Source organism: Odocoileus virginianus, unplaced genomic scaffold, assembly GCF_023699985.2.
Source record: "Odocoileus virginianus isolate 20LAN1187 ecotype Illinois unplaced genomic scaffold, Ovbor_1.2 Unplaced_Contig_41, whole genome shotgun sequence".
Classification (NCBI taxonomy): Eukaryota; Metazoa; Chordata; class Mammalia; order Artiodactyla; family Cervidae; genus Odocoileus; species Odocoileus virginianus.
Window position 1 is genome coordinate 192,300 of NW_027224358.1, and position 6,506 is coordinate 198,805.

Genomic DNA, 6,506 nt, shown 5'->3' on the forward strand with positions numbered 1-6,506 from the left:
AACTAAACAGACATTTCTCCAAAGAAGACATACAGATGGCTAATAAATACATGAAAAAATGCTCAACATCACTCATTCAGTTCAGTTCAGTCGCTCAGTCATGTCCGACTCTTTGTGACCCCATGAATCGCAGCACACCAGGCCTTCCTGTCCATCACCAACTCCCAGAGTTTACTCAAACTCATGTCCATCGAGTCAGTGATGCCATCCAGCCATCTCATCCTCTGTCATCCCCTTCTCCTCCTGCCCCCAATCCCTCCCAGCATCAAGGTCTTTTCCAATGAGTCAACTCTTCTCATGAGGTGGCCAAAGTACTGGAGTTTCAGCTTCAGCATCAGTCCTTCCAGTGAACACCCAGGACTGATCTCCTTTAGGATGGACTGGTTAAGTCGCTCATTAGAGAAGTGCAAATCAAAACCACAATGAGGTATCATCTCACACTGGTCAGAATGGCCATCATCAAAAAGTCTATAAATAATAAATGCTAGAGAGGGTGTGGAGAAAAGGGAACCCTCTTGCACAGTTGGTGGGAATGCAAACTTGTACAGCCACAATGTAGTACAGTGTGCAGATTCCTTAAAAAACTGGAAATAGAACCACCATATGACCCGGCAATCCCACTGCTGGGCATGCACACTGAGGAAACCAGAATTGAAAGAGACACATGTGCCCCAATGTTCATTGCAGCACTGCTTGCAATAACTAAGACATGAAAACAACCTAGATGTCCATCAGCTCCTTGTAGATTTGATTTAAATTTCTCTAATAATTAGCAAGGTTGAGCATCTTTTCCTGTGCCTGCTTTCCATCTTTATGTCTTCAGGCCTCTGTTCTCTTTTTGTTGCATCCTATATTGACTTTTTAATAAAAATCTGGTATCCTCTTTTCCTAAATGAGACAACTGATTTGATCTGCACCTGCTCTACCAGGGTAATTAAACTTCATAAAGAATACAGGCAGGTAGTGAATAATCTGTGACCATCCCACCCTACCCAGCCCCATCCCATGGGCAGGGAGAACTTTCTGGAAAAAGTGCAACACCCAGATCAAAAGAGCCCAACTTAAGCTCCATGTCATAAGGGCTGCTGTTCAGCTGATTTGCTGATTCCTGGCAGTGAACATCTTGACTGCTATTCTTATTTGGGGCCTATGCCTTCTTAATTTGGGAAAGCTCCCCTTTTCTGGAATCTGATACTAACAACATAAAAAGGTTCTTTGAGATGAGCTGGGCACCAAACTGTAAATTCAGATCCCATTGCTTTTATTTGATGCCCACAGAGAGGAAAACTGTTATTACATGACAGCCTGTGATGGAAATTTATTATCTTGTGGTCCAGGTATTTCACTAAGATATGTCTATTGCAGATATCTTTTTCTGTATAAGGATGCTCTTTAAAAGCATTTTTGTTACTTGAAATATAAATTTCCAAGTATTGACTAGAGAGAAGTGTAGGACAGTGTTAAGTCAACATTTATCCCAGCTGTCTCTATCTAGGTGGTAAGATTTGGGATGAAGTTTTTACTCTCTTTCTTTTGTCTTTCTGTACTACTCTAATTCTCTACAACTAATGGGTGTTGTTTACATAACCAGTGAAAGGTGAATCCCACCATATCAGTGTAAATGGGGTCCACAAAATTCAATTTCTTAACATGTACATCATGTTAGTGAAATGGTAAATTAAAAAAAAAACACTATTTTTCAGTTAGATCATCTTACCATAAATGTATAAAATAAATACAGCAAAACCTGTAGTGACCTCAAATGATCTCACCTTGAACTCAGAAAGTCCCACTCCAGAAGAGCACAAGGCAGTCACTTCCAAGCAACCCATACACCAGCCTATCTGCATTTGAACATGAATGTGGGGTAAGAAGGTGCACAGTTCTGTAATATCTAAATTCACATCACAGCAAAGTATTACCAAAATATTTCACTGCATTCCCTAAAACAACAACTTCTGATGACTAAGAGTAAATGGTATGTTAATTTAGTTTTGAGAGACTGTCTTTGTTAACTCATGTGCCCACATCTCTGCCTCAAGTAGTGTTCTACATTTGCCTGTGTTTTGTGTGTAATGAGAATGTATTCAACAAATAGAGCTAAGGTGGCCTTAGAGGGAGAAGGAGAATGAGAGACAGAAAACTGCACAGGTGGGTCTAGATGAACACTGGGTGGTTAACCTCACTGAGAGGTTTAAGTCTCAGACCACATTATGTGTGAAACAAATGAAGCTAGAAATGTATTACTGGTTATAAATGTATTGCCCTTAGCACTTTGAAGACCTTGAATGTGAGTGTTTCTTTTTCTTACCCCTGGATTTCTGGACTACATCTCTTTGCACTTCACTGAGAAAAGCCTGATGGACTCCAAGCTTACATTTGGTTTAAAATTAAACAACACGGAGACTTCATTTTGGTTCAGTGGCTCTTTGCTCCCAGTGCAGGGGGCCTTGGTTTGATCCTGGTCAGGAATCTAGATCCTGCATGTTTCAGCAAAGACCCAGTGCAGCCAAATAAATAGATATTTTTAATAAAATTCAACAACAATACAACACTTTCTGGTATTAGAAATAAACCTTATTTAAAAGAGAAATAGTGACATGGTGCTGCTGCTGCTGCTGCTGCTGCTAAGTCGCTTCAGTCGTGTCCGACTCTGTGCGACCCCATAGACTGGCAGCCCACCAGGCTCCCCCGTCCCTGGGATTCTCCAGGCAAGAACACTGGAGTGGGCTGCCATTTCCTTCTCCAATGCATGAAAGTGAAAAGTGAAAGTGAAGTCGCTCAGTCGTGTCCGACTCTTAGTGACCCATGGACTGCAGCCCACCAGGCTCCTCCGTCCATGGGATTTTCTAGGCAAGAGCACTGGAGTGGGGTGCCATTGCCTTCTCTGAGTGACATGGTTAGGAGTGTAAAACTATGGAATACCTCTACTGTGGTTTTTTCATATCCATTATCTTACTTGTTCATCTGCTTTGCTAAAATTCTATGATGACCGCAATTCCTCATCCTTTATTAGAATTTTTGGTTAATTCCGGAGACCTTGAGCTTTCTCCATTCATCTCTTAGAGTAGAGAATATATATAAGCTGTCCCTCTGTAGCTCTGATTGTTGTTAACAATTTGCTGCTACAATGATCAATTCAGGCCTGAGAAATCTTTAAAGAGAAAGGCAGAAACTTTGAGAGGACAAGTACACAGGGATTATCGACCAGGACTACAAAAGCATGATGTCACCAAAGCATGATGACGGGTCTTTACATGCGGACAGAGATGCTAGAGGTTCCTAAATGGTTCTCATTAAAAAGTGAAACAAAGAAATAAATACATAATTTACTTATTCGTCTTTTTAAAAGGAATACTCTTAATGGTGTGTTCCTCTAGAATCATGAACTTTTCTCTCCAATTAATTTCCAAATACAGATGACCAAGTGGAAATTTTTGACTAAAAATCTGCACTTTCATGTTCATTTGACATTGTCATATTTTTGCTTGTTTTTAATAAGCAAAGCCATTTTAATAGGTGGCTTTTTCTCTAAGAAAAGTATTGAATACTTTTTATTAGAATAAAAACTTGACTCGGAGAATATGCAGTTTTAATTAATAAAAATAAATTTATCAGTTCTTTTCTTATTGTTATCAGTTGATTTTCATGGCAATGAGCTTCATTATAATGTTTCAGAATAAATATCACATCACCTTTATTACATTATTTTATTGTTTTTCTTTCGAGGCACCATGCATAGGATTTTGAAAGTGTATACACACAAATGAGTAACATGTCTAACATTTCAGTTAAATACATAATGGCTGAAAATTCATAGTCTAGTTCAAAAGTTTGAGAGAACTTAATCAGTTGCTTATCACAAGGCCTCTTGTTTGGTGTACAAGTTTTGTGTATTTGGGAAAAGAGAGCATCAGTTCTACCATCTCAGAGTTTTCTTATTTCTCTTGCACCTTTCATCTCAAGTTCTTCTTGTGCTTTCACTGTCCTAAATACACTCTGGCTGGCTTTAGTTCACTTATTTGTCTTTCCAACTTGAAGGAAATTTTTAAAGAAAGAGATTGTATATCACCTTAGCAACCTGGTTGGAGGGAAGGGATATATTCTAAAACATAATAGAGCGAAGGCAGCACCTTGTTATTGTTAGCCATTTCTTAAGTGGTCATGTTGTCCTGGTGAAAAGTGGAAAATGCCAGGTCCTGAAGAAAGGTGCTAGAAATGTTTCCTAAAGACACTATGTGCAATGACAAGATCAGTTTATTAGTTCAGAAGAGTACAAGTAGCTATTATGTTAGCATAAGCTACCTTTTTCTTTAAAAAAAATGAGTAAGTGTCAAAATGGATCAGGCTGGAGAACTTATAAAACTGTAGATATGACCTAGAAAGAAGTGATAGATTGAATGATGCTAGTGAAATCTCAGTGTACACACATCATCTCTCTATTAAAGGAAATAGGAGCTCATGTAAGGTGGATATGCAGAGATATCCTAACAAACAACACACATCCATTCTCCTCTCTTCATTTGTTTCATTCCTGTCTTCATTCCTTTCTTCATTGCTCCTCTCTTCATTCTTCTCCTGTGCTTCATTTGTGGTGTTGTGAACCCGACGTGCATGAATTTTCCTGTCAATCATGAATTAATACTTGGTTTTTTTTTTCTTTACCTTTCTTCTGCAACTTTCAGATCAAGGCTGGAGCAAAAACTGTTTACACACTTTTGCACCAAACATGAATCAAAAAAATTAGAAAGACTAAAAAGAGCTATTAATTTAAGATCAGAAATATTTCTCAGCATTGTATATTATTCCCATTAGCATTGTCTTTTTCTCTTTAACATGCAATTTCATCTGGGTCCAAGAGGAATAAAAAGGAGAACACAGAAAATCCAAGGTAGATGGAAGAGGCACTTTGGGCTTGTTACAGTTGTATTATTGCAAAGCTGACAGGCACCAGTTCTCTGGCAGCTCTCTGTATAAATCATCCCAGAGAGATAATTGTCCAATTTTCACCATACTAAGGAAAGGATTATGTTGTAGCAGAATCTCCACTGAATTCCAACAGCAAATTACTTTTGGCCAGAAGCTAAATGGACTCTTAACCATCATCTTATCTGAACAGTTTCAGTACTGATGGAATACATCAGAAAAGAGGACTCTCATAGTTTGGCTTATTAAAAGTAAACTTTAAGAGTGAGTGCTTATAGCCATAAAAAGGAATGCATTTGAGTCAGTTCTAATGAGGTGGATGAACCTAGAGCCTATTATACAGAGTGAAGTAAGTCAGAAAGAGAAATATAAATATCATATACTAATGCATATATATGGAATCTAGAAAGATGGTACTGATGAATTTATTTGCAGGGCAGCAATGGAGAAACAGACATAGAGAACAGACCTATGGACATGGGGGGAGGGGAGGAGGGAGAGGGTGAGGTGTATGGAGAGAGTAACATGGAAATTTACATCACCATATGTAAAATAGATAGCCAGTGGGAATTTGCTGTATGATTCAGGAACTCAAACAGGGGCTCTGTAACAGTCTAAAAGGGTGGGATGGAGAGGGAGACGGGAGGGAGGCTCAGGAAGGAGGGGACGTAGGTGTACCTACGGCTGATTCTTGCTGATGTTTGACAGAAAACAACGCAATTCTGTAGAGCAATTACCTTTCAATTAAAAAAAAAAAAAGAGTGAGTGCTCATGTCCTTGCTTCCAGGATGATGCATTTTTATTTTTATTTTTATGATGTTATAAAGCAGGAATGTTAAGAGAAAATGATTTTCAGATCCAAGAACATAATAAATTCATAAGCAGTATGAATGGCCTGTGTTCTCTGCAATCTGAAGACTGACTACATGTCCCATTGAAAAGAGAACTGAAAGTGTTAGTTGCTCAGTGATGGCCTACTCTTTGTGACCCCATGGACTGTAGCCCATCAAGCTCCTCTCTCCTATTGATCTAAGGCTTAACTCACTGCCCACCTTCCCTCCAATTAAATTGCTTTTTCCCACATGTTGGAGTCTTTCCTGTGTCTAATCCTAGGAATTCCTAAAAGGTAGTAAGTGATAGTTTAAATATTGTTTGCTAACTCTTGAGTAGTTCTCAAAGGTCTAAAAATCCACCCAGTCTTTCAGGAGTGGAATTTGGAAATACACTTCAAACATTTTAGAGATGTTTATGTATTTTAATCCTGAAAATTTATTCCAAGAAGTTATAGTAAATAAACAATCTGAAATATATATAACACTAACAATGAGATATATAATGTTATTTTATTTTTCATCTTTTAGAATTGTATTTTATTTATTTATTTTTCATTTATTTTTATTAGTTGGAGGCTAATTACTTTACAATATTGTAGATATATAATTTTAGAATTCAAATGATCAAAATGTCTATTAATGAAACATTGTTGAAATTAATTTGGGGGAGGATATTTCATCAGTAAAATGGCAAAATAGAAAGCCATGAACTATCCTCCCCACCTCCAAATCTCAACACATACACTG